At 38.5% G+C, this 23,103-nt stretch overlaps 1 long non-coding RNA gene across 1 annotated transcript; it reads left to right on the top strand.

Moving 5' to 3' along the window:
- Window positions 1-14,634: 14,634 nt before the first annotated feature.
- Window positions 14,635-21,851, top strand: LOC131537629 (uncharacterized). The gene is made up of 3 exons (XR_009270352.1): window positions 14,635-15,281; window positions 17,868-18,042; window positions 21,485-21,851. It is a non-coding gene; the product is annotated as an uncharacterized LOC131537629 (long non-coding RNA).
- The last annotated feature ends 1,252 nt before the right edge of the window (window positions 21,852-23,103 follow it).

The following is a 23,103-nucleotide window of genomic DNA, read 5'->3' as shown; positions in this document are numbered from 1 at the left end:
CATATGATATGCAGTTTTCGTGTACATATGATACGCATCTACCCCACAACCCTAATCCTACCCATCGCGTAGCATACACACGCCAAAGTCCATTTATCAATACCACAAGTTTTAATTTTTATTTGGCGTACTATTTATACGCACTTTCATGAGATCGGGTTGTACTCTTGGGTATGTGTAACACAGGTCACCCTTGCTTCAATGCTGAAATTTTAAAACAGTAGACATCACACACTTACTGGCTCTGACTTTCCATGACTAACATCAAGTTGTTCAGACTGTAAATTGTGGCAAAAATCTGTAGTGTATTTCAGCCTTCAGTTGTTCTTGAAGTAATGGGTTTTTCCTCATTTATCAGGATTGACAGTACACCTCTCCTCGATAGGCTGCGTGATTTGAAGCATCATTCCTGTCGTGACAGATAATGACTGAAGCGTTAGTGTGTGTTAATGCTGAACTGGGCCGCTGAACACTATCTGTTACACTGAACAGTCTGTTCTGATTCCGCAGCACATCCTGTTCTCTTTTGCTTGGCACTGCGACGCTGGCAGGGCAGATCTCTACCTCACACACACCTAGCAGTGCTCTTTACAAGAGTCCACAGAGTGCCACAAACAGCCCTGGAGCCGCCCCAAATCCAGGCCTTTTAATATCGCGTCCTGCGAACATTCATTTCTCAAGTCCTGCTCTTTTTGCATGCTTAAGTGTAACCACATGTTATGCCACGCACGTAATCTTTTCCACTGAAGTGAGTCGGGCTCTGGGAGAGGAGAGGAGACAGGCTTCTCTCTGGTGCTGGCTGGCACAACGGCAGCACCGTTCACTTCTCTAAACAAACGTGCATACGCCTGCATACGTGTGCCGTGGTGTTACCCTGCAGCCCCTGGAAGCAGCTTTAGACCTCTTTATTTAACTCAATAACATCATGAGCTCTAGTTTGTTTCTAGTGTTGATGTATCTATGCAAACATGACATTAATCAGAAATTCTGAGTCATGCAACTCTGGTTAGTTGACAGGCGCTGCATTCTCAGTGCAAGGATGTGCAGATGCTCTCGTGTCCTCTGAAGTGTCAGATTCAAGAGCATTTTCAGGTGTGACAATGACTTACGATCCTAGTGGACCAGGTCTGGATTCCAGATAAGGGCCACACATGGGCCATAACTGGCCCAAGTCTCGGCCAAGTTAATTACCCATAACTGGCCCTGAATTGGGCCAGTTCTGGCCCATGTGTGGCCCTTGTCTGGAATCCAGACCTGGTCCACACTAGGACCGTAAGTCATTGCGGTATGTGGGCCAAGCAAAAGCTGATTGTGTGGGCCAGAGCTGGGCCAGAGAAAAATTGCTATGTGGGATCTGAGGTTCTGTATGACCATAGCTGGCCCTGTTCTGGTCCTATACGCTGGACCAGATGGGTTCCACATGTCAGCCTCAACAAAACCATAATCAAGCCACTTGATACGCACCCCTCCCAGATGAATAGTCACAACAACGACAATATTCTGAACAAATATTTAATCATGTTTAATCAGCAAACCAAGTTGAATGAATCTCACACCTAACATACAGCATTGTCAGTTCACACTTTCACAAAAACTATAAAAAACTATTAAAAAAAACATGCTTATTTGTTTTGCTTGGTCAGTGTGTTCACCCTGTTGGAGTATGGCAGTGTGAATTGGCTTTTAGGTGCTTTGGAATACAAAACAAAAAACAGTAAAATAAATATATATTTGTTTAATGTTCACGCAATTAACACAAAATTCTTAAATAAGGTAGTTTCTCTATTTTTGTAATATTCAAGTGTTCATGTCCCTGAATAATATCTGCATGAAACTAAGTCTGAAGAGTACACATAATATCTAGTAGACAGCAATCCTTGTGAGTGAGAAGTCTGGATCTGGAACCGACTTCTGTCCAGGTTATCCGTCTTCACGAACTGCCCTGAAATACAATTCAAACAAACAATGTAGTGTGAGGCTCTTACATTCACAATGCTCATTTTGGCCTCGGTGGTGAAGTGTGCAGAAAATTCTGCTGGACTGAAATTTAGTCCTTGGTAAACAGTCTTCAAGAGTGCAAATAATATTTTAAGCTTTAAGTATTTTTCAGGCTCAAATAAAATGTCCTGAAATTTCATCATGTATTGTTTAGTAGGTCTACATCAAACTGTAAATTGAATGAGAATATGAAAGCAGTGAATGCAAAACATTGTTTGAAGTCAGTTATAAATAAAACAACAGGATATACTATTCTATAACATATAATATCATATCATATAATATCATATGAGGCATGAATATAATTTCACATGTAAAAACAATTAAACACACAATATGAGCTTTATGTTATGCATTTTAAAAATATATTTTAAAAATGTATTTCAATATATTTAACAGTGTTTCACATATATGTGAATATATTACCTTTCTGTATGGGAAAACATTGGGATTTTAGTCAAAAATATTTGAAATGGATTTTAAATGTGGATCAAGATCGGCAATACTTATGTGGCCCACATATCTATATTTGACATCTGGGCCAAATACTGCATTTGACATCTGGTCCATGTCTTGTGTGCCGTCTTAAACCCGGTACCACCTCTGCCAAACCCGGGCCATGTTTGGCCCACATGCTGTATGCCACTGCCGGATGAATGCCAGTTGTGCCGGATGCATGCCAAATCTGGGCCAAATTTGTTTGCTGACTGGGTTGTTGCCCTTTGCGCGTGTGAGGACTAACAATTTCTTGCGTTTGTGATGTTATCGTACATACTCTACATAACTAATCGCATGCTGGTCAATTACAAAATCATTTTTCTCATGCACATACAGTAGCTTCACCAGAATGAATTCTTGGCAAAATGTCAAAATCAGTGTTAAATTTGTCAACTAAATCACTTATTAACGAAGGTTTTTTTTTTTTTTTTCAAGATCAGAAACGTACACCAGCAATGATCATTGAACAATTTGTATTACATACTATTGGCAAAAATATGCGTTTCTTAAAAAATCAAATCATAGTCAATAATGTAGCGATAAACTGAAGCACAAAATTATGTGAACTTGAACTACATGAGAGTCAGTTCAGTTGCGGCCATATTGGCAACACCAAGACCAAATTCATATACTTATATGAGGAAATATCGAAATCTCAAAGCAGCTGACCAAACTCACATTTCACATTTCATATCAGCAATAAAATCTGTCCCATAAATGTTGTTTCTTACGCTCTAATAGCAATAAAGAAGTGTATATTTCAGGTTGGTCCAGTTGAGTCTTGTTGCAAATATGCTCTTGATTTAACAAGTCTAAAACATGAACAATGAATAATTAAAGCGTAAATAATTCTCAGGATTACAAAAATGTAAAATGAATGTTTGATTTTTGCCTTATCTATCTACACACACACGCAAAAAAAAGGCTTATCTTGCTTAGTATTTTTGTCTTGTTTCTAGTCTAAATATCTAAAAATTCTTACATTAAGATGCATTTACTAGATTTACAAGCAAAATTACATAAGATACTTAGTCTTGTTTCCAGGGGAAAAAACTAAATTAAGTGCATTTTGCTTAAAACAAGTAAAATTATCTGCCAGCGGGGTAACTAAAATATTCTTTCATTTGTTTTTGCACTGATACACAGAATGGGGTAAACTTGATTTTTTTGCAGACCATTTGCAGACATGCAGTTACATTAGTATTGTGTGATTTTCAATGCAGTGGACGTGTTGCGTTCAGTGTGAGGAATTTTCTGCAGTGCCAGCAAGCGTACGTGCAACAGGAAGTGAGAGGTGAGGGTGGGTCCTGAAACCCAAGGCTGCACTACCTGCTTTTTCCTGTATTTGCAAAGAGAGAGAGAGAGAGTGATTGAACGCATGCCAAGTATGAACAGAGTGAGAGACAGGTTCTCGGTCGAGAGGAATTCTGCCTCGACAAAGATCCATCATCACCTGCAGCACAAATCTCCATGGTGACTGGAATGTTTTCTTTAATAATATGTAAAGCTGAATGTGAAGTTCATCTTCGCATAGCCGTCCTTACAGAAACATGTACCACAAACACATACCTGCGCCATTCCATGTCTTACTAAGAGGAGACATGTGACCGTCAAATACACCACCGTCCCGCAAAAAGCCCTTAGGGTACAACACAAGAGCATCTGAGAGCACAATACATTGTCTTTCTGACAACATATTCCACATCCTCTGAGTGGAACTCACAGGAAGAACAGATGAGCTGCATGTTTGGGTTGAATGTTAACAGAAGAGATGGCAAGGCGTTATCTCTTCAGCATATCTGCGAGCCGAAGGAGGAGGGGTTTAGATCACTCTCTCCGATATTACAGAGGGCCGGAGAGCCCGGGACGGGCCGTATTGTTCTGCATTGAGACCATGCTGGGCCCTCAGAGAGCCCAGAGAACAAAAGAGCCAGCGTTCTTGAGGCTTTTTCTCTGAGCTGAGATCATGAAGTTGTGTCTTTGTTGTGCTCGATATACAGATGCAGATATCTGGACTCTTATTGCTCTCTGAGAAAACGGATGTTTGTCTCAGATGCAAACAATCTCTGCATTATCTAACCCTTTTTCCGTGTTGTCAATTGGCCACTGCTGGGTAATTCTGCATATTAAGGTGCTCATTAAAGCTGTAACCGATCCGTGTGCCTTTAGCTCCAGTTCCTCCATGCTTTTGTTCGCTATGGGAAAGACACCATATCCCAGAGTCCACTCTGCCCTGCTGAACTGTGTCTTTGTCCCAAAGGAGTCTAGAGGGTTTCTCTCACAGTCTGACAGGGCTCTACCTCATCTGTCAGGTGTGGTCTGCAGGTGAAACGGCACCATGGGAATGGAGATGTTACAATTGAAGTCAAGAGCACTGCTCTGCATAACACCACTAGCTCAGTGTAGCTGACAAGCTTTTGTTTTCAAAGCATAAAACAAAGGATACATGATTCTATGCAATGCTGGTTTCTTTTCCAAATCTGGAAATCACTTCCATTTCCTGCAGGTGTATGGGGCATTGCAGGTGTGCATCAGGTACGACCAGTCTGAACATAACTGCATTAGCTGTCATGCTTCGTCTGAAAACATTCAGAGCTATTTTTTTAATTATTTAATGGTGTTTTTTTATTTTTATTATTTTGCTTTTATAAGGATAGGACAGTATGTAGACAGAAAGTGAAGTGGGAGAGAGAAGATGGGGGGGGGGGATCAGGAAGGGTCAGTGAGCCGGGGTTTGAACTCGGGACGCCCGATGCGCAACGGCACTATACATTGGCACACTGCCCACAAGCCTTCTGGCGCCAACATTCAGAGCTATTTGATAGGACAATAGGCTTATTCGTCTCCTCTGCGTCAGCGTAGCGCCATTTTGGAGAATATCCGCTGGACGCAAACTGCGTACGCTGTTCTGTCAGCCGCATACATATGCTGTTTTCATTCAAATCAAAGTGTAAACAAATGTTGAAGACATATCCGTGAGGTGCGGCTGACACAGAGTAGCATACGCTGTTTGCGTTCAGTGGATATTCTCCAAAATGGTGCTATGCTGACGCAGAGGAGACAAATCGTTGAATAAAGTCGTTATTGTTTTTTTCTTTGCGTACAAAAGTATTCTCGTAGCTTTGTAAAATTACGGGTGAACCACTGATGGCAGATGGACTATTTTGACAATGTCTACTTTTCTGGGCTTTGACAGTGTGGTATTTACTTGGCAGTCAATGGGACAGTCACAAGCCTCCTGGTTTTCATCCAAAATATCTTAACTTGTGTTCCGAAGTCGAACGAAGCTTTTACAGGTTTGGAACGATATGGGGGTAAGTGACAAAATTTTCATTTTGGGCTGGAGTAACCCTATGAACCATGTATTTCCCATGTAACATGTAACGCCAGCAGGCCATGAATTCCCCTATATATCGGTGTGCGATTTCAGGGTGTACAATCCTGTGAATATATATATATATATATATATATATATATATATATATATATATATATATATATATATATATATTTTTTTTTTTTTTTTTTTTTCTTTTTACTGTGGCATGCAATCACAACACAAAAATGGAAAAGCCTTTGCCCAACAATCAACTATGGTGAGGTAATGTTGTATATAGATCATTGGCTGCAACATCCTGACCAAATCTGCCCACTGGCCTTCAAATCATCCTCATAAAAGCACAGAGGAACTTGTGTATATTGGGTGTTCTGGTGCACTGTGGTTTGAGCTGCACCATCCAGGTGCAAGGGGGCGTATCTGTGTGAGACGTGTGAACGAAAGCCCAGAGACCAGTCCATATCACGGTGCATCTCAAGTGTGCCTATGTACATTCTCAAGGCATTCTGTGAAGTGTTAGTCAAACCTCTAATGTGCACAGAGTTGTAATCAGTATAGTTTAGTATTGTTATTAAATATTTCCTTGTACAGTCAGGTAACAGTACCTAATCACCATATCCAGCGCTCTACTGCGTGGGAGAGAACAAGTTTAACAGGAACTCGGACCTGACAGCATCAGCCCTGTGATTCTGTTTTTCTTTTCGATTGGGGCTCAGGCCTGATCCCATAATCAGCCTGCCGCCTGGGCCCAAGACACAGTCCAAACCAGAGTCCAAACCTCCCAAATCCCATTCTTCGCAATTTGTCCGACTGTGAGAGCTGGAAGCCAACCCCAGCTTCAGTTTTCTTGGGTATGTTCTGTTGTTTCCAGTTGAATAGGAAAGTGGTTTGGATGGGCTATACACTGTATGTAGATCATTGCGCAATGTGCGAATGGACAAGGCTGTTTTTAGCCTGAGAAGACAGCAGCTCGAGCCCCGCCCCAGAAACGCTGGCCTCAGGGAGCCAAGACTGGGCAGAGATCAGCGATTGATGTTGACAATCATAAATACACCCACACAGTCTGCTTAAATGCTCACACAAGTGCATTCTGCGGCTCTTTTCCAAGAATACCAATTAGTTCCATTTTGAAAACGTACTTCAGGAAAAACCCTCATCCATCTGTTTCTTGTCTGTTTACTTTCTGCTTCCATAACGAACTGGGAATTAGTGATTGGATCTGTAATTGGATGAAATGATCTGCTTTTAATAAGAGCACAAAGCCTCTCCAGCAAATTCTCTGAACAATATAATTCAAATGCAAATCAAGAGATTAACTGTCTCATGAAATATGCAAAGACTGTTTCATATCGATTCGAATCAAAAAACACATAAATGCACATAAACTCCAATAAGTCTATATCATATCAGCATATCATCCTGCCTAAGAGGGTTAGAAGAATGAAGCAATAGATCAGTGCAGCATCAACGTGAGGACTATCCCTTTCACCACTGTCACTCACAAATCAGCAGCCTCTGACATCATCGCCACGCTCCTGCGAGCGCAGTGTTGCATGTGTCGACAGCTTTCACTTCCCCAACAGACCTGTCCCTTGCATTTCTTTCCTCCAGGCAAGCACTAGAGAGCAGAAAGCCCATTGGTTGCCACATGCATCTGTCAGTCACGTAAGGTGAAGAGGGTTTGGAAGTTCACTTTTCTGTTCTACGTAGTTTTTGAGTTGCCTAGTATGTGGTATCGGATATTCCTTCAGCCAGTCTGGATGTCTGAGCCCTTTATCTGTGTCTGTATGCTTTTCCCCTCAAAGTCTTTCACAGACATTTTCCCACATCAAAAGAGAAGTTTCCCAAGAATTCGAACGTATCGGCCTCTTGGTTTAAAGGTCAAAGTAGACAGAGATTCTAGCGTTATCAAAACAGACAGCAGAAGAGGTTATATCATCTTCCTATTAGTTCCTAGAAAGGGAAATGAATTGTTCTTGAGAACTAATTGTGCGTTTTTGCCATATTTCTCTAGAGCGTGCCTACCAGTGTGTGTGTATGTGGGGGGGTTGGTGGGGTTTCCCGTTTTTAGGCCATAATCAAACTTGACAGTTGTGAGATTGTTTGTGTTTGTTTAGTCCATACATATGCATGAGTAAACGCATGCGTGTCGGGTTTTTTTTGTTTTGTTTTACTTGTTTTTAGACACATTAAAATGTTCTGATTGTTTGGGGGTTCCCAAGGCAGATTTACGGTGAGAACCCAACCCATAACAAACAGGCAGGAAAGCGTGGTATGTGTGAAGCATACTAATGCATCGTGAGCTCCAGTGTCCTGCATCCAGGAGCCCCAAACATAGGGAGGGGCCTCAGACACCAGCGGCTCCTGATGGTGCCTGTACCCTTGGCTTTGCCAGTGGGGTAAATCACAGTTAGGTGAATTCATTTCATTAAGGAAACAATTCAGCATTGTAGCTGTAGTTGGTGAGGTAATACAAAGTTAGTTGTTAATGCTAGTTGTTCAGTGTTAACTGGGCAGATTGGTGTATTGGATCAGTTGCTGACTTCCTATGGTCAGGTACCTGGCTTCACCCCATGTTATGTGTGAGCGGCCAACCATTTGTGTTTGTACCATGACCACACTCTCCTATGCTACTGTATGTGTGTGCAATTGAGCTGGCAAAACATTTGCGTTTCTGCCAAGGTTTCAGGCATGCGTGTATAGTGTAATTTAAGGTCAGCCGCAAGGTTGCAAGTTGAAGTTGTTCAAATACCAGTAAATTCAATCGCCAATTGCTCAGGCTTTGTAATCTCGTTCCCCGAGGACATAATAAATTAGGATTACCATATGGTAAGCAGAAACAATATATGTGACTCGTCTGGATAAGCCAACCTTTAGATGGGGAGAAATGGGTCAACTGCCAAAGAAGCGATCATTAAGGCTTGTCTGTTCAAAGCCACAGCCGAGAAGAGACGTACACTCAATGTGAGAAAAGAGCAAAGCCTTCGCGTCCACTCCCAATACTGCCTTTCACACGCCCACAGTCTCCCTGATCCAAGCCAATCGCTGCCATCCATCTACCTTTATTAGCCCTGCCTGACTTTATAGGCTCTCATTGCAAAAGCACACATCACAAATATGACTTATGAAGGGGTTTTAAGAACTGTGCACCGCTGCCAAAGCAGAGAGCGGGACCTTCTGCGGTGACAGCGAGTAGTGCCCATGAGAAGGCTTGTTTTTCTCGGAGTGGATGTGAGTGCTGTGATTTATGGATGTCACAGAGCTGCCCTCGCTTGGCCCGTGAGCTCAGCAGAGCTGGTGCTGGTGGAGCAGTGCAGGCTCTCATGGTGTCTTTTGAACCTTAACGCATAACGCAGTGTGCTGGAGAGCGCCAGACGCTGCAGCCTTGGCCGGTACAGTCGCACAGAGCGGCCAGCGGCTGGAGAGGGAGGGACTGAAGGAAAGAAAAAACAAGAAAGATAGAGCTGTTGAAAATAAACAGGGTTAATGTTAGGCACCAGAGGAACTCAAGTAGTGCTGGCAAATTAGTGGAAAACAAAGATGAAACAAAACAAAATTAATGTTCCCTCTAAGCTGTGCACATACAGGTTGCGACCGCGCAGAAGAAATAATGTGCCATGCACAAGCAAAAATGAGTTGGGAAAGCCATTTGATTGAATTTTAGTAAATGCAAAATAATTGCAATTCTCGGATAAACCACTATAGAGTTGGTGTCGCTATAGAGTTACAACCGGTGAATGAAGTTTACAGGTTTCATAGAAAGGGAATGATGTGCGCCAAATCAGTCGCTGTAGAAATTGAATACATTAATGGTTGCGGACGAAATAGCACGAGAGCCAACGCAAACGCAATGACATATGAATCAAAAGGTCATCATGTTTTAAAGAAGAGTGGCTTGATTAAGTGTTGGAAATAGCAGTTGATGGGCACAGAACGGTAACAAAACTCTGAGACGTTTACATTCTCAAGTACAGGTAGTGTGCAAACTCTCCTACATGGGCATGTTTAGATAACTATATAAGAACAACATTAACATACGCTTTTTTTAAAATATTTATATTATTATTATTATACTATATATAAATTATTATATTATATTATAAACCTCATAAATAATCTCAATAAGGGAATTTATGAATGTTTCAATTTTTTCATATTATATTAATTATATATATTTTTAAAAAGTTTTCTCAGGGAACCTAAAATGCGCATCATTTAGTTACATCAATGGTCAAATCAAATATAAATAGCACATTAAAGTTAAAAGTTACTCACTTTTTTGTGTTTTTGCTCAGGTGGCCGAAATGTTTGCCCAATAGAGAAAAGCTTTGTTCAGCAAGAATTTTTTTTTTTTTAAAGGGAACATTGCCAGGAATTAAAGGTAAAGTCTGTCATTTCTTGAATAAATGATACACCTCGATGGCCCCATTTATCATCTTTAGCAATGAATGCATCATCTACTGTTACATGTCTGGGTCAAACTCAGACTCAGGACTTTCATCTGCCAAAGTCAGAAGTGGGCAGGAGGCGCTGCCCTATAGAGAACCAATTAGCATGAACTCTCAGTTTCTGTGGATGCATGATGCAGCATGGTTTTCCAAACCTCTAGCAAATGGGGCACTGAGGAGGGGTCGGGTCACGGCACCAGCAGTTTCTGAATCTTCGGTTACAGCAGATTTAGGATCGACGATTGATGTCGTCTCCTCCCTCCCGCCTGTGAGAAACATGCCTCTCGTTTGCTCTCGATGTATATTCATGTGTGCCACCACCAATGCCACAATGAACGATTTGGCACAATTAACCCAAATCTTGCGCAATCGCTTCATATTGGTGTCTAGACTCCTACATTGGACGCAGGCAGACGTATTATTTTTCCTGCCGCTTGTGTGTGGGTGGGGGTAAAGTGAGCATTCTATTGAGGTCTTAGTTTGGCTAATCTCCACCATGTGACGGCGCGCAGGGCTTTGCTGCCATGGAATGCCACAGGCTCTTGTGCTGGGGACAAAAACAGACAGAGGCTTAATCGGCAGGGGTGGCAACACCACGAACAGCAGTGCTGGGGGAGAGAAAGTTCTCAGGGTTTAACCTGTCGTTATCATCACGGTACCTTAGATTCCGACAGACCCAGGCTCAACCTCCCTTCAAAAACTGCCCAGTGTTTACAGAGTTTACCATGGCTGGCTAGTAGCATGTTGTTGAAATGTTCTTCATGGGAGGTGCATGAGGTTATTCAAAAAATAAACAAATGCATATAGATAGAAAGTTTGCTCACAAATACAACCAGAGGCAAAAATAAATGCATTTGCATACTTCAGCCAGTCAGGTTTGAGAAACATTACCAGCCTTCTGACCAGGTTTATATATATATTCAGCAAAGTAGTGAAGGGGGAGTGACTAACTAAAAATAGCGATGCTTCGGAAGCCCTAAGTGACCATGGATTATTATTTTTCTTTCTTTCATGTTTTCTCATGATCACATCTTAATTTTCTCATACTCGATATAACACAACAGTTGTTTTTTTGTGATCACAACATTTTTCTTGTGGAATCGAAAATGAATAAAATAAGAGTAATAATAATGCAAACAATAGAATGAAATAAAAGTACAGGTAATGTTGTTTCTATTGGCCTAATGAGCATACATTTTGGTAGTAAGCTTAATAATAATCCCACTTTAATTTCCTGAAATTATATTTCTTTCTTTTTCTTCTTTTTTTTTTTTGTCATGTAGGATAGGCTAGCTAGGCTAAATCATTTCTGCTTTATTTAGTAACTTAATGATATTTCTGTATTTTATTATTTCATTTTGTTAGTGTAGGAGATAATGCTACATTCAAATAAAGAGTTGTACATCACAACTCTTTATTGTTGTGCAATAGGTAAAATAAAATAAAATAATAATCCGTGGCTGTTTAGGGTTAGGGTAACATTTCTCTTTTTTCCACACTAGTTCAGCATTTGGAAGTCTGGCTCATTTTACTGAATCAATTCGCTCACCTGCTTCGTTTTAATGAACTGGTTCAAAAAAACACTTTGATTCATTTCAGCCATCACTTATTTCTTATAGAAATTACCTTTTTTGTTTTGTTTGTTTTTGATTCAGTTCTATAATTTAAGTTCTATTAGTGTTTGTTCTACATCTGTGCATTGGTAGAAACCGTTTCAGTACTTTTTCCTAGAGCTTTTAACTTCAAATTCTGAGTAGAATGTAGCTGGACGAGCTGCAGTTTAAAGTCTCTGAGAAGAGAGGAATGGTGTGGATATCTCTCGGCTCCACCTCTTCACCCGTCTCGCTCTCTAGTTCTGCACTCCCCGGTCTTAATTAAAAAAATAATTGTCATTTGCATCACAATGGGCTCCATTAGTGAGCTCTTTGCCGTCCGGACTGCAATGAAAATGTAACATCTCTGGGATGAGCTGCAGCGGCGGGAGCCTCTTGCATCATTTGTAGGAGAAAATCCAGCCGGAGCAAATCCGCTGGAGAGGGCCTGAGTGCAGGCCGGTGCAGAGGGGCAGGAGGGGACCCCTCACACCCCCCTCGTCCTCTCCTCAGCTGTCCCGCTCTACAATAGCCTGAGCATCTTTTGTAGAATTAACGGTTTGTAGGAGCAGCGGAACAATGTATGAGAAGAGAGGAGCACGGGGTTCCCACACACAGCCTCCACATGACCACACACACACACACACGCACACACTCGACAGCACACAGCTGATCCAACCCCCCTCACTGCCAACAATAACACACACACACACACACACAGAAAAACACACACGGACATGTTCACTCAACCTGTACACAAACATACATTATTATACAAAAGTAACTTATATTATTAAAAGTAGCTTACAAATAAGGAATACAACAAGTGATTCATATTAATTATTTATATAGATATAATTATATATAAGAGGTAATAATGGGGCAACCGTTTTAAAAATGTAAAAAGTAAAAAAAATTATTTACAAGAGGATCTGCATTTTCATGGGTTTAAATAAAAGATTTATGCTATAAGAGAAAACAAAACAACTCCTTTCCTGGTAAAATATGAACTTGATTTTCAAAAGTCAATGAATTTGCGAAGCCAAGCCAAGTCAGTCTCTGAGTAACATGTCATTTGTTTAAGCTATGAAATAAACTACATTCCATAAAATAAGTATAATGAACTATGCAAAAAGCATGTCTCCAATCAAACATATTTTTGCCCCTTATGCATGTTATCACGTCTTTCAAAAACTATTAGAACTATAAACTCTGACACATGCTCATGGACATTAATCACTTCACTGAGTACTTTCCAGCCAAGAAATAATTAGTTATTATCATACAATCCACGTCATTTGAATATCAAGACATGGATGTCTGTCAAAAAATAATGTGCATATTACACTCTCGCTAACTTGACAGGTGACTTTTATAACATGTAGTTTCTTCTCACTCGTTTAAAAGATTAAGGCTATTATTAAAGTTTGAATAAAGTTCCCAAAAAAAGATGCAGATTTTGAGCCGTATATTTTTTTGAAAGAAGTCTTTTATGTTTTTAGTAGTGCTGTCAAATGATTCATCGCGATTAATTGAATCCAAAATAAAAGTTTTTGTTTACATAATATATGTATATACTATATACATATATATATGTTTGACTGGAAGTGTGTGTATACATTATCTCACATTATTTCTCACTTATACTACCATTCAAAAGTTTGGGATTAGCAAGATTGCAATTTTAATTTAATTTAATTCGTCAAAAGTGACAGTACATACATTTCTAATATTACTAAACGTATTTCAATTAAAAATGGTTCTTCACAACTCTACTGTTTAGAGTGATAAATAAAAGCTAAAAACTAGTGCTGTCAAACGATTAATCGCGATTAATCACATCCAAAATAAAAGTTTTTGTTTACATAATATGTGTGTGTGTACTGTGTTTATTTATTATGTATATATAAATACAAACACAGTATATATTTTGAAAATATTTACATGTATATATATATATTTGCATTATTATATTTTATATAAATATATTGAATATATTAACACAACATATTTTTCTGAAATATATACTTGTATATGTTTATATTTATATATGCATAATAAATATACACAGCACACACACATATATTAAGTAAACAAAACTTTTATTTTGGATGCGATTAATCACGATTAATCGTTTGACAGCGCTAGTTTTTAGCTTTTATTTATCACTATAAACAGTAATGTTGTGAAGAGCCATTTTTAATTAGTAACATTAGAAATGTATGTACTGTCAAATTAAATGAAGTTAACATTGGAATCTTACTGATCCCAAACCTTTGAATGGTAGTATAAGCGAGAAATAATGTATACACACACTTGCAGTCAAACATTTCTTGATGGGAGTGTGGAGAGTGCTGGAGTCTAGACTCATCATTTGCATACATGCGTTTGTGTTATTTCATAGTTTTTAATGACTTTATTATCATTCTAAAATCAAAAGCATGTAAATAGTGATACTGAATGAGTAGTTTTGAGTGGTCGTGACTGTTTTAGTCAGATATATGGCTTACTTCTGAAGACAGTTTTGTTCATAAAATATCACAAAATATGCACACACACACACAGAGAGAGAGAGAGAGAGTTGGCACATAGTTGCTGTGAGTTTTAATTGCCAGTAGAGACAGGCGCGGGGCCGGTGGGGGTGAGGCTCATTGTGATGGAGTGGCTGGAGGGGTTTTTGGGGTCTTGATTAATTTGTAGTGTCATATGTGGGAGGGTTCATCGGGACGGGGGTTATGGGAATTCACCAAACCCCAAACACTGTGAGAAACACAGAGGGAAATGCTAATGGAGAAATGAATATTCAACACTACCTCATCGCTCGCTCTTATTTCCCCCATATCAGGAACTGAACGCATTTTGAAACGACATTATTGGTGTCAAATTGAAGTTTAACCTTCAGCTGGAAATGTTTAATACCGATGATCAGCGGGGCTTGACTTTTGTCATCTCACTTCCTCATGTAATGTCATCTGCTCTATTAAAATGTTAAATGTAGAAATGATCACATGTCCAGAATCGAACGGCATCACAGCTGAGAGCTCTTTGATATATCATTTGTTTCAGGAATGAAATGGAAAGCAAATTAAGACTTTGGAGGTCTTCAAAGACCAAATGATCTATGCTGTCCACGTAAGGTTTTAGCTCTGTGCTCATGTCAACAATTGTCACATTTGTGTTTAGTTTTATTTCTTGAGAAATAAACAATGTTGAGAAATGCATTAAGTTGTATGTAACCCCGAGCAAGATGAGTTTGCTCTGGGCAGTTTTAGATCTTCATGAATGTTTCAGAAATGGTTTTTGAGGGTTGCTCAATCCCACCATCCGACTTCTGAGAGATGAAGGCATGAAGATGAGAAGCAGAGAGCTGGCAGAAGAGGCACAACACTTGTGTGGAGAGTCCAGCGGGTCAGTGGCTGCTAGTGTGTGTGTGTGTGTGTGTGTGAGTAGCAGACCAGCTGATTTAATTATGAATTCACTTTCTGTGGAGCTCTAAACTTTCCCTCCATTTCCTATCCATACTGAAGCACCGTAGTGGTTTTAGATGTAATCTCCAAACCTCAAATTATTACTTTTGTTCATACTTACGGTTAGGGATTTGAACAAATCCCTGACAGATATGAATGATTGCTCAAATAATGTGGCTTGTTGACAAAAGGTCTGCTTTACTTTAAGTCATCAGAATTAAGTCACCTGGCATTGTGGCTCAAGTTTTACACAGACAGACACCACTCAAATGTTGTCAGAGACGTTCTCTTAAAAGAGTTACTTTGGAGCAGTTAACTTACCTGTAAAGGAAGCCAACATGTTTATATGTGACCCTGGAGCACAAAAGCAGTCATAAGTAGCACAGCTATATTTGTAGCAATAGCCAAAAATACATTAAAATTATCAATTTTTCTTTCATGCCAAAAATCATTAGGATATTAAATAAAGATCATGTTCAATGAAGATATTTTGTAAATTTCCTACTGTAAATATATAAAAACTTCATTTTTGATTAGTAATATGCATTGCTAAGAACTTCATTTGGACAACTTTAAATGCGATTTTCTCAATATTTAGATTTTTTTGCACCCTCAGATTCCAGATTTTCAAATAGTTGTATCTCAGCCAAATATTGTCCGATCCTAACAAACCACACACCAATGGAAAGTTTATTTATTCAGCTTTCAGATTACTTATAAATCTCAATTTCAGAAAATTGACCCTTATTGACTGGTTTTGTGGTCCAGGGTCACATTTTTAAAATAACTGTACTTGCAGATTTAAAAGCATGTATTTAGAAATGAACTACTTAATATATATATAATATGTGACCCTGGATCACAAAACCAGTCTTAAGTCGCTGGGGTATATTTGTAGCAATAGCCAAAAATACATTGTATGGGTCAAATGTATTGATTTTTCTTTTATGCTAAAAATCATTAGGATATTAAATAAAGATCATGTTCCATGAAGATATTTTGTAATTTTCTTAACATAAATATATCAAAACTTCATTTTTGGTTAGTTATATGCATTGCTAAGAACTTCATTTGGACAACTTTAAATGCGATTTTTTCAATATTTTGATTTTTTTGCACCCTTAGATTCCAGATTTTCAAATAGTTGTATCTCGGCCAAACATTGTCCAATCATAACAAACCACACATCAATGGAAAGTTTATTTATTCAGCTTTCAGATTACTTATAAATCTAAATTTCAGAAAATTGAACCTTATTGACTGGTTTTGTGGTCCAGGGTCACATTTTTAAAATAACTGTACTTGCAGATTTAAAAGCATGTATTTAGAAATTAACTACTTAATATATATAATATAATATACTAAACGGCTGCTTTAGTATACTTATAAAGAGCACACTTCCATCACTGTTTCCTAAGTACAAATGTGAAATGCGAAGTTTGTAATAATGTCAAAATCTAAATATTCTGAATAACATGCTAAAGTGTGTTATTTGTGAGTTATTACTTTTAAAATTAATATATTTTGAGTGTCCTAAATTGCAGCTCCATTATTACAATTAATGTAATTACAAAATGTATTTTAAATATGTGACATACAAGTTTTCAGTGGAAATGAAATTAAAGTATATTTTAGTTTTCCGGTAACACTTTAGTATAGGGACCAATTCTCACTATTAACTAGTTGCTTATTAGCATGCCTATTATTAACATATCGGCTGTTTATTAGCACTAATAAAGCACATATTCTGCATAACCATATTCTACATCCCTAAACAACTACCTTAATAAGCAGCAAATTAGGAGTTTATTGAGGCAAAAGTCGTAGTTAATAGTTATTTAATAGTGAGAGATGGACCTTAAAATAAAGTTTGACGTAGTTTACCGTAAATGCTTAAATTTAAATTTCAAAGACAATAGTAAGTATGTCCTACTCAAGTGGGTCATTTTCATTTAAATGCACTTGACAAATATTACATTCAGTTTAAGTATATTAAAGTATATTATTTCCATAATAAGTACTCTTTTTAAGGTGTACTTTTTCACAAGGGAGTCACAGCAAGGCACATCAACAACACAGAGCTAACACAATTAATACTTTAACATTAATTAGACTGAATGGTCTGCATCTGTATGTTTCAGCACTGCATTTGTTTTCCATTGAGCTTGTTGAAATGCATTCTGGGATTGCCTGATCTCTTTATTAACACTCAAACACATGATTTGTCTGATCAAACCGGAAGAGTTATCCTTTTCATAGATTGTTTGGAAGCACGTTTGCTCGTTTTAGGAGCTCACTCATAATGCCTTAAATGTTCCCTAGATAGTCAGCAGATCATGCAGTGCAGTAGTGCTGTTTGTGGACGTACTGTGAGGCTGGCAGTGTTTAGCGGCGATTGTTCTCTCAGCATCTGTAATGGATTACTTATCATTATAAGAGAATATCTATTTCCAGAGCTGCTATGAAATCATTGCCATGCTCTCTGCGCTACTTGGCCTCCAGTGTGTGTTATTTTGTGTGTAAACAGATGCTCTTCGGGAGGTTTTGATGGCCCATCTGAATCCCTCACTGATCTCAGCACAGACCCAAACCCTGGAGAAGAGCTCGGTCCAACGCTGCCGTCCACATTCCTCCAGCAGAATTCCTCCAAATGTTTTTAATGGTCGGTAATCTTCTGAAGCTGTCTATTAATACCTGCACAGGTAAACCTCACTGCCCTGGCCTGTTTTTCTGTTTGTTTCTGGTGTTTTTAGGGTGGTTTCTAGAGCTTTGTGACTGACCCAAGTCAAAATAACCCGCCTGATATTTCTATGACATTCTGACCTCTAGATTTTGCTCAGTTCCCTTTTTTAAGGCGAGTCTACTTTTTTCAAATTCAAATGAGCTTTATTGGCATGACTTGTATATAATAAACCAATAAGCAATGAGTAAAAAAACAAAACAAAAATTAGTAAATGAATGAATACATGTTTTATAAGCAAGAAAATGATTAAGGCAAAAAAAAAAAATAAACATACTTTTTTCATCCGTTTATCACTCACTTGGGATGAGTTACGTGCCAAAGTTTGTTCAAATCCCAAACCATAAATATGACTGATAGTGATGCTGGCCTTGGCAAACACCACTAAAACACAATAGGTTTTCAAGATTGTGAAAATTTTCAAGGTTTTGAAAATGCATATTTTCCCACACTTGATTAATGACTTGGACAATAGCAACTAAATTAGGCTGCTATCACTTTAAAACCGAATGCACAGATGCAATGTACTGATAAACACGTTCTCCCTACTGTTTATGTTCACTTAAGATGTAATCGACTGTGTTTATGTGAATACTGGTCAAAACGGACAATTCAACATAATTTTGTGTGCAATTCTCCGTTCATGCGATGCAAAAGAGTACTCGTGAGACGCGCTTTCTGTGTGTGTATGCTTCGGTGTCTGCACTCAGAAAACCGAAGTGAATTGAGTTAGCTTATGTCCCGCAGGATAGATCAATAGGCTATGATACAGTTCGAATGTACGCAACTGACCTCTTAACCACACAGCATATTCGTTCTGAACGAATCTCGTCCCAAATCGTCCCTTCGTAACATTTTCGTCTCGTTTTTATTCGTTGAAGAAAATGTCAATAGATTTTTGTCAATCAAAACTAATTTTAGTTCGTTATCGTCTCGTTTTCGTCAGTGAAAAAAATGTAATTGACGAAAATTATTCGTCAATGAAGTCGACATGTAGTTTGTAGTCAACAGAATGTCTAAAGTGGACCGTCAAAATAAAGTGTAACCTGATTCGTGTGACTGTGTCAGTAAAAGACGATCAGTTGAGTGAAATGCTCCACTCTTGTTTGGCAGTGAAGTGACGCGAAAGGGGTCCGAAACAAATGCAGGCCTTCAGCTGCTGCCAGGCGGGAGTGTTGACTTGCTCATGAGTCCAGGTGCCTTCAGCTAATATGGAAATACGACTGGTGTGATCTATAACGGCGTGTGTTGGACGGGTGATAAGCAGCGCCACCTGTCAGGCTCAGGCCGCTGGGCTAATGCGCCACTCTGAGTGACGATTATATATCCAGAGATCTCCATCATACTGGCCGTCTGCAGAATAAGCTTTGGCTGAAGTCTGAAAATACTGTGGCAGACCCTGATGTTAGCATTGTTAACATGTCTCTAAAAACTTTAGTCTGCTACAAGCCCTCTTTAACACCTAAGGCAATGGAGGACTGATAGTAGCTTGACTAGCAAAAAACACGATGCACATACTGTAATGCTGTTTGACTGACAGGAAATATACAGCTAAATGAATGTGAATTCATAGAGAACAACACACTAGGTCAAACCGTTAAATCGACATAGCGACCACATCGACGATAGCGAATAATAACCAGAGACGAGAATCAGATTGTTTATAGCAATTTTTTGAAGAGTTCACAAGCAGAAGTGTGGTTATTGCAGCAGTCAATTAATCTGCATAGCACCCCCCCCCCATTCTCATATTTATCGCTAACCCAGGTCTTTGATAGGTGTCTCTCAACTTACACGATATTGATCTCATCCTGGCGAAGCTGTAGGATAAAGATGTAATACCTGTATTCAGTGCTGGGTAGATTTCTTGCGATTTGTAATCCGTTACTGATTCCAAATTACGTGACAAAAATTGTAGTTAGTAAAGTAATCCATTACATTACACATTTTAGGTAATATAATCAGACTACTTTTAGATTACTTTTGACCTAACTCGTTTATCACATTGATTTAAATAGGATAATCTTGTACCATATTGATAAAAAAAAATAAATACAAAGAGTAAGAAAATATATTCCATTTGTTGTTATTAATAACATGTAGTGAATTAAGCATTACATTATCGCAAGGTTTCTCAAACTGGGGTTTATTTGTTTACCTGCATGCCATGCGATCATTAACAATGTCAGAGAACCTTGAACATGCAAATGTTTAACTTAATTATTAACTTATTTTCTTAAAATCTCAGGGGGACTTCAAGTAAGTGATTAGGTGAAGGTTTGGGAATACCTGCATTACATGTGAATAAGAAATAACGTGAATTTGTGCATTTTAATGTGTCTTTCAAAGACATAGTAATACACAGTTAAATAACCCAATGTTGAAATGCTGAGAAAACACTTCTTAAAATTTAAATGATTTTTGTAAGTCCAAATTTTGTGTGAATGTCCACAAAACTGGAAGACTTTATAAATACATGTATATATAATCAATTTTAGAAAGGTAAATTAAAAAAAAGAGTCAATAAATTCTGAATAATTTAATGCTATTTTGTGAGTAATATGTAACCATGTAATCAATTTTTTTTTAAAAAGTAACCGCAGTCTGATTATGAGTATTTTAAAATGTAATTTAATCTAATTTCAAGTACTTAATTTTTGGAATCAGTTACTATACAGCTCTGCCTGTTTTCATACAGGTATATCTTATTCTTATTCAGTACATAAATCTAAGAAACACAGTACAACAATAACACAAAGTTCTGAAATGTATTTATGTAAAGAACATAGCAATAGCAATATATTAAAGATAATGAATTGTGTATAACTCTGTAAAGTTTGACACAAACCATGAAAACAGAACAAATGTTATAAAACTTTGGATTAAGGAACGCTATTCTCTATTAACTATTAAACTATAAACAGCCATGTTTATTACCATGCATATTACTAGCATATTGACTGTTTATTAGTACTTATAAAGCGCTTATTAATGCCTTATTGTGCATGACCATATTTCAGATCCCTTAATCCGATCCAATACCTAAACTTAACTAACTTATTAATAAGCAGCAAATTAGAAGTTTATTGAGGGAAAACTCTTTGTTAATAGTGAATATGTGTTCCTTAATCTAAAGTGTTACAAACTTAACATTAAAAATAATGTGAAAATGAATGTATTGAATGCACACAATACATTTTTATTATAATCCAAAACTCATCTGGGTTGCTGTATCTGTAATACTTATGGATGACTAGTTTGAGATGAAGCTCATGTGCCTCATAGTCAGTCATACTCATTTCATTATTTCATTGCTCTAACACCTTGATCTAATGTGATTCATGCATCACATCCGCATCTGACGTGTAATGTGTGATGTGAATTTGTTTCCCATGATATTACAGCAGCGTCTGGCCCTAGTGCGGGCACGGCGGGTGTCCTCCACACAATAGCACCCATCTGATGACTGTCTGATGGATGAGTCCAGCTCAGTGCTGGTCAGTGAAACCCAATCCATCAGAGCCTGTCAACCGCCAAGCCTTTCCACGGAGCTACAGGTCAAGAGATGTGTCAGGAGCCTCCTACGGCCAGTGATCCTGCTGCACGCTGAAAATCACATTACATTTAGTGCTGCTTTAGAAAAACAAGTGTTTGTTCTACAGATTATGCATGTTTGTTTCTGTTGCATTGATTTCAAATGAGTGGTTCAAGAGGTGAACGTCAGTCTACTTGAATGCGTCAAACTCTCCAAAAGTGAGCAATAAAATCTACCAAAACAGATTTGCTTCTTAATACAAATCCGAGTAAAAAAACTGCATTTTTCTGGTTGGCCAAGCTAACACTCATGCATAGTCTGGGGTAAGGACTGTTGTAGCAACCAGGCAATAAATCTAAGTATCTCTTTTAACGAAAAGTCGCCTCTTCCATTCATACAGCATTCATGATGTGCGCTGGGATTTCTCCCTCTCGTTTTTCAATAAGTGGCCTGTCTCCTAAACTAAAAGTGTTAGGGTTCGGTTTCACGGCAGTGAAATTTGGTGTAATTTGCGAGGTATTAAAACGTTTGGGAGCAGATGGGTGGAAGGTTCCAGTAGGAAGAAGAATGTTCCTCTTTCTGACCTACTCTTGAATCCATGCCCGTGTTCCTGGAGATGAGCGCAGTAAAACTGAACAGCAGCTCAGAAAACACTTGTGTCAAATTGAGTCAAGATGTACGCTCCGTGTGCTGCCAGAGAAAGTGTTTACTCGTCAGTCAACGGCGTGAGGCATCAGCCGTCAATCACCATGACAAATGACGAGTCCAGGAACCCAGCGGCGGCGTCCTGGAATCGCTAGCGAAGGCTGCGGTGGATAAACAAGAGGCCTCATGTGTCGACACGAGCAGCTCAGCTAAGCTCGTCCAGGGCAGTTTGGATCACGTGCGAAGGGCAAAGGCAATTGTTTCAGTTCCACAGTAGGTGACCACTGCCTCAAACGCAGGAAACCCTCAGAGAGTCACTTCAGCCAGCTTTACAGTGCATTATTATACCCAACGTCAGATCTACCAGTCAAATTTTCACTGGGCCCCATTCGTGAAACAAAAGCAGAACAGATTTATGAGTGAATCATTCGTAAAACCAGCAATTTATGCAATAATGGTTACGTAATAATCATACTTAAGAACGGTTTAACAAATAATTTGCCTAAGATTTCTACAGAAATTAGATTAGGGAACACATAATCGCTGTTAACTAATATATTTTTCCCTCTGTAAACTCCTAATGTGCTGCTTATTAATAGTAAGTATGGTAGTTGTAGTAGTTATGTTTAGGGTTAAAGGATCTAGAATATGGTATTGCATTAATATGTGATCTATAAGTACTAATAAACAGCCAATATTCTAATATGCATGCTAATAAGCAACTAGCTAATAGTGAGAATTGGTTCCTAAATTAAAGTGTTATAGAAATTTGCTCTGCCCATCTTTCATACGGTGACAATTTCTGTAGGTTTGTGTTGTGACAATGTGCTTGTGTTTCATGAA

The sequence above is a fragment of the Onychostoma macrolepis genome, chromosome 03 (genome assembly GCF_012432095.1).
Source record: "Onychostoma macrolepis isolate SWU-2019 chromosome 03, ASM1243209v1, whole genome shotgun sequence".
Lineage (NCBI taxonomy): Eukaryota > Metazoa > Chordata > Actinopteri > Cypriniformes > Cyprinidae > Onychostoma > Onychostoma macrolepis.
The sequence above is the reverse complement of the archived record's forward strand: the minus strand, read 5'-3'. Positions and strand labels throughout refer to the sequence as shown.